Genomic DNA, 11417 nt, shown 5'->3' with positions numbered 1-11417 from the left:
CTGCTGATTCTGTCTACTTCTGTTTACAAAGTTCACAGTTTAACCGCTACTAGCCATCATATAAAGATTTTTTCCCCCTGCCTTTTAATTCTTTAACTGTTAGAGAAGATAAATCTGATCAAGACCCTAAACTGGTAGCATTGAGCTTTGGGATTAAAGGCATCTACCACCATGTCTGGCTGAGGTTTAGATTTAAATATGGAACAACTATTCATAACGAAGAAGTCCTGAACATCAGTGATCCATCATTGTCTCCACGCCACTGTCTCCTATAAGATGATCTGACCAAGTAAAATATAATTTTCTCAGAGACTGTTCTTCCTCTGGCTTGTATGAGGGCTTTATCCTGGTTCACTCTCTCTTCCTTTCTTCTTCATCTAAAACTGATGTCCCACTGAGTTCTCTTACCACTGGCATGAGATTCCTGGGACATTCCAGTTACACATTGTTCATTATTTCAATAGTCTGATAACCAAAGGGAAAGGCATGTCTCTCTTTAGAATATTTCCCTTCTTCTAGGATAGGTGCACATTCCTGGTGCAGGACTCTCAGCAGTCTAAACATCTATGTGGAGTGCAAGCTGCCATGGAAAAGCACTAATGGTATTTAGGACGCAGGGTGTTGAGACACCTCTAGTCTCTTTCTGTTTCTGCTGAGGCTGCTGTGGTTACTACTATTGTTGTGATCACTCGAAGGCTGCAGGGCAGTTACTCCCTGCCTGGCTAAGTGTTTGTCTTGTCTTTTTCTCACCTCACTCTTGGGAAAACTACCCTGGAGTGGGCTCTGTTATAATGCAGAAAATTCCTCCCTCTGCTTTGGGATTAGAGACTGGGACCCTGCAAAATGTCTGTTTTGTACTCAACCTCCTAAAAGCAATTCTGGGGGGTTTGTTAATCTGGGGTTTTCAAGAATTTTCAGTCTCTCTTGATATGTTCAGCCATCAGCCATCCTTCAGATGTAAGTTCCAGAGGGACCAGGCTCCTTGTAAAATATCAGATCCAGGCATCTTTCGTACTGCATTTTCACCTAAGGGCTCTTGCTTTACAGGAATGAAGAATCCTGAACACTGAAGACAGAGGTGAGAGAGCATCACCATGTCCTCTTCTTGGTTAAATAATATATCCTACCTGAGACGCACAATTGCTGTTGATTGTTGCTATAATACCTTTAAAATCATAAGTCTTTAAAGTCCTGATTCACTCTCTTCCTTTCTTCTTCATCTAAAACTGATGTCCCACTGAGTTCTAGGCATCCATCCAATATTGTGTGATAGGTGATTTTCAGGAAACTGCAATCTTTGTTTCTTTAGAAGAACATGGAGGTGGCCAGAGCTGAAAAAAATTAAGAGGCCAGAGAGTGATGAAGGATCAGAAACTTCATTGTATTCTAAGACCTTGGTCTTTAGCTGATAGATGCTATAAGTTATTATAGGGGCAGAGTATCATGAGAAACTTAGTTTTACAAAGAACTCCCTCCCTAGAAGGTGGAAGCTCTATTTTTAGCTAACTAAAATTTTGCGGGGAGACGTATGTGGCCTGTTTGATGACTAGCTCTCGAGATGAGTTTGGAGATGGATAGAAAGACTGATTTATAGAACATGGTGGATTTTGTGGTATGATCACACTCACCTTTGTCTGTGTCAAATTCTTAACAGTTTAACAGTCAGGTTGACTTTGCTCTAGTACACCATGGCATGAGACCATTTCAGAGTTTGTACCAGGGTCAGATGTCAGTCAGGGTGGTTCTTGTGACACTCACATTGAACATCTATATTACAGTCTTAGCTGCATAGTGGCATCTCTGGGTATAGAAGTGCCTCTGACCCTATGCCTTAACTCCAGAGTTTCTGAGGAACCTGTGCTCAGGGGCCAAGAGCTGGCAATTTCTGTAGCTTTGCAAATGTACTTAGGATAAAGAGCCAAGGCCATGGTAAGTCTTCTTGAAGGTGATTATTGAGTTTTCTTTCTATTGCTCTTTGCTATGGTTGGGTCTCACCATTCTGACAGTGGTTGAACACCTGATACACATACCAGCAGAGTTTTAGAAATGAAGGCAGTGCTTGGTTAACTATAATTTGTGCTGTATGCACAGGATACTTGTTTTGGGTTGACTGAGTGTAGTGGCAGTGTTGATGGTCTGCCTCCTTGTCCAGACTCTGACCATAGCCTCACAGAGTCTATACTCTCAGCTTCCTGACAATGGCTCAGAACTCCATATAACCTTCTTTGGATAGAGGGCTAACCTCTGCCCACAGCAGGAATGATCTATCCCAATATCTGAGTCTACCTGCAGCTGCCACCTGATGAAAAGTCAAGGAGTCTACGCAGCAGCACCCCAGTCTTCACAGCCAGCAGTTTCATCCCCATTGACTTTGATACAATTGATGTTCCTCCCTATAGTCTGCTGCTAGCTAACACATGAAGCAGGGAGCAGTAAGCACATCTAGGTAAATCACTGGGATGTCACCCCTCAGGCCCTCTCCAGTGGAGCAAATCCTGCCCAGAGGAACTTGGCATTTCCTGTCCATAGGTAATTCAGGTAAACACAGTCTGACCTTTGGTGTGATTGATTGATGGGAGTTTTGAGGGAGTCAGAGTTGTAGGGTATTCCGTCCCAGAAACAGGGAATCCGCCAAGCTATTTACACCTGATTCTCATGTTCTTTATTGAGCTTCATCGTTGAGCAATAAGTTATTTCTTATTTAATTCTATTTTCTGTATTTCCACCATGGTGTGGGCATGTTTCCCTTCAATAATTCCATAGTCCAGTGGAACGACTTAAAATTCCAGGTAGGATGAGTTTCCATGGCCTGACTAGCATATACACAGCTTATCCCCAGAGGCATCTCTGTTTGAACAAAAGGAACTAACAGTTCTTGCTCACCAATAGATGAAAAGCAGTGTACCGAGGTCCTAATTTATTTGAACAACAATCCTGTGAATTATAGGAATCAACCACACTGAGCTGAAAGAAAGAAATAAGGCTTCCAAAATCAGGAAAGTCGGCGCTTCAGCTGGACCTTAGCAATCTCAAGGGAAAATAGGTTAGATGTCTTGGAAAGTAGGACAGTGTTTGTGGATTTCTTGAAGTGTGGCCCCATTCAGAATGTTGTGGTGTTGAGGTTATGGACACCCAGGTTCCTGCCCTCCTTCCTCCTCTGCACACATGCATTAATATGCAAGGAAGATTAGGAATCTGCATTTGTAGCAACTCCCTACTTGTTATTTTTACCAGAACCTTTAATAGTAAAACTGTTAGCTGAGAGAATATTTGTAAGAAAAATGTTATTAAAATCTGCCAAAGTTTATTATATATCACAGTGAGATTCATTTCAGGAATTAAGCCAAAGTAGGCACATCCTTTCAGTTAGTCATAGAACTATGTTTGGTCAGAATTCAAATGAATTTAATTTCCAAACCCTAGTCACAATTAAGTAGCACAGTTTCAAGTTCATTGCTATGAAGTCCAGTGTAGAAGTGAGTTTGGAAGCAGAAACAAGAGGAATTGTGCCTTCTACTTCCTAGTTATTAGAGATGTTGGGGTAGCTTCGCAAGCCTGGAGGTTCTCCAACACATGACTGCTGTGGTGTACCTAGTTGGCCAGGAGTGCTTTTGCCTCAAAGGCTTTTGCCCATCTATGTAACCCCCCCCCCTTTCGATGTTGAGGACTGTTTTTGAAACCAATAAGTCCCTTCTTGTTTTAAAATGGAGTAGCTAAATCTAATGTTAAGAGAGTCTGGAGGATGCTGTTTAAAGGGCATGTTGGCCAGTTCCTCAAGGCATCTGTGGACTGGTCAGGAAAATCCAGCTGCACCTTCCTAGCTTGAGCTGTTTGCAAAATTCACTTCTGGAATGTCAGTCTGCAGCAAGTAGTGGTGAAATTGGCTCATGAGTGATGGATGAGAATCACTTCTGGGTCTTACTGAGACTATAAACAGCAGGTGAGAAGAGGACGGCAAGCCAAAATGAAAACTGCCCTGCTACCATACTGTGGCTATGGGTGGGGTATGGGGTCCACTAGAAGAGGGGAGAGCTCTCTCTATAGCTTCTAACTGGGTTGTGGCTCAGTATGAGCTACAGAATTCCAGGGAAAAGTCTATGTGCCCTCTGTACTGTGGAGTCTGACTCTTATGGAACCCCAAATCCCTGAATGTTAAGCTTTATAACTTCCGAGCTCTAAGCACCTTTACATTGAACCCCACCCCTGACCACCAGTTACAGGATGTGAGATACCATCTTCTCTCTATGCAGTTCTGGGCTGGAGGGACTAGAGCAATGTTTATCCTATCTTACCTTTGACAAATAGAAGGTCCAGCATATGATTTCGAACCAATAATGTTTCTAAATACCACTCACTCTCATCAAATGGGATATGATTCCTCACTTCATTCCTGTGCTCAGAATGAACAGAATGGGACTGGAAGCCCTGCAAAGTGATCTGAGATGCAAAATGGCTACACAGAGAGAGGATACCATTGACTAAGGCTGCAAAGGAAAGAATATGACACATTCACACACAGTCTATGTGCACGTGTTCTAGAGTAGTCAGAAGAGCTACCAGGCAACGACTTTGAATGCATTGCTTAGATGGGTGTACAGACAAGTTCTACGGTCTCCTGAAAAGCAGTGCCCCTTTACCATTTTCCCTTGTGCCACTCCAGTCACCTTCTAATGCTGTGGAGAAAATTCCTAGGATTTGCCATCTTCAGTAGTCTTTTCCTTTTGCCTCTATTGCTCCGTGTTCTGTGCTCTACCACTCTTAAGCTAATCTGTAGTTGCTCCATATGTAAGTGTGTTTACTGGACTTTACATACTTTGTACATACATAGGAGCTCCATAAATTAGGTAGAAATTCTTGCATCTTTTGTTACTACATTTCTACCATTTAGGGGAGGACAATTCCTACACGTGCAGGCTAAACTCATAAATGATGGCAAATAGTATGGAAAGAGTCCGGTCATGTGATGTCAACTTCACTGAGTTTCAGACTTGACAATGGCAAATGCAAATGAGATCTGGCTGCCTGGCACGCTTCCTTCTAGTTCTGATGTTTGCTAAAGACAAGAGGTCTGGGCAGGTTGCTCTGGCTTAACCTCATCTGAGTGGGACTTACATTTGGAAACCGCCTTGGCCATGCTGATGGGGTTTACTGCCTTAGCTACATATTCACAGTCCCTGTCCATTGGCTTCAGGCCTTTGAACTCTCAGGATAATGTGAGGAAAGTCATCAGCATGTCCCATGGCATTTAGGAAGCCAGGCAGCTTTCTGCCTCGTTTCCATGGTGATATGACAGACTTTAGAATTCTAGTTTAAAAGTGATGTGAGTTTCTCTAGAAACATCAATGTTACCAGCTCTTCTTTCAACTGTATTTCCCAGTGAACTCTAACACAGAATAAAGGCACCCGAAGGCGACACTCACACCCATTGATCTGTGAACGTCACACCCTCTGATCGGTCATGAGTTATTCTCGGTTTCCCTTGGGCCTTGGCAACCCTGCGCTTCTGCATGGATACATTTGAAGATCTGGCTTTGGCTGTTCCTGGAGCAGGAAAGGGAGCCACACCCACGCCAATGTAGTTGAGGCACCATGAAGAGCCTTAAGATGACTGAATGGTCCCACCCAAAGAGATTGCTGTCAAGTTGTGTATGATTTCAATGCTGCAGTGCATGGGATCCATATCAGGATTTGGCTGAAATGTGCTGTGGGGGTTGTCTAACTGAGATGCACTTTGTGGGAAATAGCATAGGCAATACTGAAACCTTTACATTACATATCACACTATGTTTGCACACATAATACCACAATGCAGGCAATGAAATAGCCACTTAATAATTGTTACTGGGAGGTGAAACATGTGACAAGTGGGTCGATAATGCTGCCTCCTGGTGACAATCTTTGACCAATGTTCCTAGACTGAGGTGAGCAAAGGAGGGATATGCAGAGAAAGGAAGGGAATAATACCCAGGAGGTGCAGGAGACAAGTGTCCACTGAACATGTCTGGGGAAGTAAAAGCAAGGGCAAAATGTGTCATCGAGGAATATCGCTGCTCATCTCAGTTACCTCTGGATATACAGGAGTCTCTTGGGAGTGGTACTGATGCAAATCTTTATACAGACTACATAAGAGAATGAACATTGTGAATCAAATTTACACAAAGCAAAAGACTTCAATGAGCTCATTGAAGTGGGAGCAAGACAGGTCCCAGGGCAACAACGAATAAAATGTTAATATAGCTTAAATTAAATGTATTAATCAATGAAGAAAGGGAAGTGTTTGAAGAAAGTAGGTAAACATGCAGTCAATAATGGTGGAAGTGACTGCTTCTGCCTATGAGCTCCCAGAGCTTTGGCCTGACTCTTTCTAGGAGATCTGGCTTGCTCTCCTCTTTTTATGCATTTCTGTGCAGTGCTCCTAGGAGGATTTTGCTCTTTGTTTTTCTCTGCAGGTATACAGATGGCTAGAGATACCAGGTTGAGCCACTGAGTCAAGATGAGCAGTGCATTTTTATTCTAGTTTGCACAACTGGATCTTTGATGATACACATGAATAGTGTGAGCTTAGCAGATGTGGATCTTTACCTGAAAGATGGCTTTATAATTCAATAGCTGATGAGATCAGATTTCCAAGCCTATGGAGTTGTTGAACTCAGGCACAGTGGAATTCTCTTGCCAGGCTCTTGCAGCCCGCCTGCTGGAAGAATAAGATCAGCCTAACATTCATTCAAACTGCAGGTCAACACAGACTCCTCAGAGATGCTCAGATTGTACTCTGAAGTTGTCCTTAAACATCCACAATAAATAATCCTCTCATTGCTTTGTCCTACAGGGTGAGATTCTTCACTTCTGTTTATTAACTAGATTATCAAAAGCAGTCCGTCTTGCCCTCACCTCTCCCCACTGCCACAGCATCTGTAAGCAAACAACACAATCATCTTGCTGAAGAAGAGTGAATAAAAAGCTCTTGATTTATAAGTCACATGGGGAGCTGGCAGAGCAAAGCATGCCCAAAACAAACTATGAACATAAATCACTCTCTTGGAGGTGGCATGTATCTATTACTGTTTGCAAACATCCAAGGCTATCAAACATAAATTTACCTCAGTGTCATATAGCTATGACATCACAAGGGAGTCTATGCCAGGATGCAGCTCACTCCTGTGACTCTTTAGACTTCACCCTCCCCCCCCCCCATGCCTTTGCTTTATAGTACTCAAGATGGGTGTGGCTGATTCATCAGAATTTGGTTCTAACGTCTGCCTATGGAAGTAGAGTAGGTTATTTATGTGGTGCCAAGGTACTAACAAAATGATGGGCCTGATTATTGCTCAAGAGAATTTTTTGTAGAGGGTAATTAAAAATGTTGTCAGATGAAAACACCCATAGCTAGGCATGATAGCTCATACGTTTAACCTTGCAACTCAGAAGGATGGTGAGCATTTAAGTTCAGCCTGTGCCAGAATAAGATCCTCTCTCAAGAAAGGAAGGAAGGAAAGAAGGAAGGAAGGAAGGAAGGAAGAAAGGAAGGAAGGAAGGAAGAAAGGAAGGAAAGAAAGAAGGGAGGGAGGGAGGGAGGAAAAAAAGAAGTAAAGAAGGGAGGAAGGAATGGAGGGAGGGAGGAAGAAAAGAAGTAAAGAAGGGAGGAAGGGATGGAGGGAGGGAGGAAGGAAGGACAGAAGGAAGAAGGGAGAAAATGCAAGTTCCATAAGATAACTAGATTAATAATCATCAGTTGAGTAGTTCCAAATAGCTAACAGGATTTTGAATGGTCCCAACACAAAGAAGTGATAAATGTCTAAGGTGGCAGACATGCCAGTCACACTGATCTGATCTTCACACTGCTCATGGGTATTGAATGTCACGCTGTTCCACATAAATACCTGCAAATACTGTCCCGGTTAGAAAGAAAAAATGGACTTTGGAAAAAAATATGCCCAAGAGTACTTACCACATGATTCATCATTCAAACTGGTGCTGTCTTGGCAAGATGTAAATTTAAGAAATTCAGGTCACCTACAAAAGTTGCAAACAGGTTAGAAAGAGCATCCAGTAAATTTCAAAAAGTACAGAAGCTGGAATAGCTAAAGCAAGTATGAGAAACCAGTACCTGTCTCAGGATATTTTTTTTTTTCTTCTGGGACCTGAGGATATTTTGTCTTATGAGCTCTTTTTGAGGTGGTCCTCTCTAAAGATCTTTCCTCTGGAAGTTTCCTGTTACCCATGTAAGCTCTGGGTCTGTGCTACAGGGCAGGAAAATGGAACAGCAGAGAACTACTGCCCGAATATTTTCTGGCTTGGTTTCTTGAATTCTTAACTCACAGAGGATTTTAAAGGACAGGTAAAAGAAATAGAGGGACAGTAATTTTGTGTTGACAGCCACATGCCAGGAACTTGTATCTATCGGGGCAGGAAAAGGAGAGAGAGAGACTAAAGAGATTTTCAGGGCTACCAGGTTGGGAAGCACTCAATATTGAAAAGGCAAGAGTGGTTTATACCCAGGGTCACAGAGAAGTAGGACAGGGTCTTTGGAGCTTCACAAAGGAAGCAGGGAGGGAATTGGCTAACAGATTTCCTCCCTGTGTTGTAGCAATGTCTTTGGATGAATCCTAGAGACAAGGACAGACAAGGAAGGTTCTCTTCATGGGAAACCTGAGCAAGTAAATAATAAGGCCAAGTTTAATATACATCTAGAAATGGAAACACATTATAGTTAATGGCATGCCAAGAATGGATGATATGTGCTTCCATTTAGGCAAGTGGGCTGGGGTTCAAAGGCCGTGAAGTTGCAGATTTCTAGCTCTCTTCACTAAGGACTCCTAAGAATTTATTTACCATCTTGGGTCAGGAAGGAAGGGCCTCTTTGGAGTTTATTGCTCTGAGAGATAGGAGTAAGAATGTGTTGGTGACAAACTTGAGTGAATATGAGAGACTGTAGCCAGGGTTTGGCTGGGTTTCCTCCTGTGGAACATAATGGAAATGTAGCTAGCGTCCTGAAAATGTGCAGGGAACAGTATCATATCAGAGTTCTCACAGAGGGCTTAAATGAATGTACCATTTAAGTACCATCAAGTAAAGTCTATGGAAACAAATGGCTAAATTAGCTGAGGCCATGAGGTTGTTTTGGTTGTCCTAAAACCAGATGGATGAGAGTAAGAAATAGGGTTATTATAGCGCAGAAAATATGCATGCTGGAGAAACAGCACTGAGCTGAGGATGCTGATGACAGTCACCACAGGGTCAAAGTGCTGAGAAAAAGAAGCACTAGGGAATAAATGTACCCTTATTGGTGAGCTATGGTCTTCTATGGAAGAGGTTTTCTAGGTAGACTTGGTTGGACACCTTCAAGCCTTAAGTCAGACTACTGAAAAACTAGCCCCACTCTTCCTCAGCATACAACATAGTCACAAAGGTTAGACACACAAAGGTTAGACAGTCCATCTAAAGTAGGGAACCTTATTGAAAGCAGCAGCTAAAGTCTAAGCTCGGGCTTCTTGGTTTTTTGTTTGTTTGTTTGTTTGTTTGGGTGCAGCAAACTTTATTGATGGTATTCAAGAGAGTAGGGAGGGCTCCCTAGGCCCCTCCTGTTATTATGGGGGTCTGGGATGGAAATTGTGAGGGAGATGCTCAGTGTTGGGGGCCGAGCTGGGATAGGGGCTCCTCAGCAACTGAGGGCCTCTCTCTTGCTCTCAGTGTCCTTGCTGGGGTGGGTGGTCCAGGGTTTCTTACTCCTTGGAGGCCATGTAGGCCATGAGGTCCACCACCCTGTTGCTGTAGCTGTATTCATTGTCATAACAGGAAATGAGCTTGACAAAGATGCCAGCCCCGGCATCGAAGGTGGAAGAGTGGGAGTTGCCGTTGAAGTCGCAGGAGACAACCCGGTCCTCGGTGTAGCCCAAGATGCCCTTCAGTGGGCCCTCAGATGCCTGCTTCACCACCCGCTTGATGTCATCATACTTGGCAGGTTTCTCCAGGCGGCATGTCAGATCCACAATGGACACATTGGGGGTAGGAACACAGAAGGTCATGCCAGTGAGCTTCCCGTTCAGCTCTGGGATGACCTTGCCCACAGCCTTGGCAGCACCAGTGGATGCAGGGATGATGTTCTGGGCAGCCCCATGACCATCACGCCACAGCTTTCCAAAGGGGCCATCCACAGTCTTCTGGGTGGCAGTGATGGCATGGACCATGGTCATGAGGCCTTCCACAATGCCAAAGTTGTCATGGATGATCTTGGCCAGGGGGAGCTAAGCAGTTGGTGGTGCAGGATGCATTGCTGACAATCTTGAGTGAGTTGTCATATTTCTCGTGGTTCACACCATCACAAACATGGGGGCATCGGCAGAAGGGGCAGAGATGATGACCCTTTTGGCTCCACCCTTCAAGTGGGCCCCGGCCTTCTCCATGGTGGTGAAGACACCAGTAGACTCCACGACATACTCAGCACCGGCCTCACCCCATTTGATGTTAGCGGGGTCTCGCTCCTGTAAGATGGTGATGGGCTTCCCATTGATGACAAGCTTCCCATTCTTGGCCTTGACTGTGCCGTTGAATTTGCCGTGGGTGGAGTCATACTGGAACATGTAGACCATGTAGTTGAGGTCAATGAAGGGGTCGTTGATGGCAACAATCTCCACTTTGCCACTGCAGATGGCAGCCCTGGTGACCAGGCGCCCAATACGGCCAAATCCGTTCACACCGACCTTCACCATTTTGTCTACGGGACGAGGCTGGCACTGCACAAGAAGATGCGGCTGTCTCTGGAACACGGAGGAGTAGAGAAGCTCGGGCTTCTTATATTGTGACTTGTGATGCTCTGTGGGATCACTGTAACTGAAGGTGGAGGTGAAAACGGTGGTAACAATAGAATGTTTCTGAGTGTGTAATGACAAAACCATTATTCAATATCAAAGGAGTCCAAGATGTTTCTGGCCGTGCTGGTCTGTGCTGCATCATGAGATTCTACTGCAGCCTTGGCTCTTTGTACTGTGCATGCTATCACATTAAACAACACTAGCACATGTTGCTTGAAATAGCTCAGCTCAGATTTCTGACTTTTATATGTTATAAATTACACTGTTTTATTACACACAGAGTGCTTTCTGTTCTTGTAAAAACACAGTGGCTTAATTACAGGAAATAGAGACTTTTTAATAATTTTCTACCATCATTCATCAGCATGTGCATATCAAATTAGTCAAATTTGAATTGTATTGCTAGAAATTATTTTTTTTTCCTTTGGAAGTCACCAAGCGAATTACTCTCTTGAGTTTAGTAATATGTTATTAACAGAGTTTTGGTTTGGAATTGGGACATAATTTCTAATAATTTCGACAATGGCCCTGACTGTTCTTCTGCCATTTTGTACTACTATTCATCCACTCATGTTTCTTAGCAATAAGGTTATATGGTAAGAATAC

The 11417-nt window shown here is 43.6% G+C and overlaps 1 pseudogene; it reads right to left on the bottom strand.

The window, feature by feature from the left end:
* On the bottom strand, positions 9521 to 10727 carry Gm14130 (predicted gene 14130; annotated as a pseudogene).

The sequence above is a fragment of the Mus musculus genome, chromosome 2 (assembly GCF_000001635.26).
Source record: "Mus musculus strain C57BL/6J chromosome 2, GRCm38.p6 C57BL/6J".
Lineage (NCBI taxonomy): Eukaryota > Metazoa > Chordata > Mammalia > Rodentia > Muridae > Mus > Mus musculus.
This window is presented reverse-complemented; position numbering and strand designations above follow the sequence as displayed.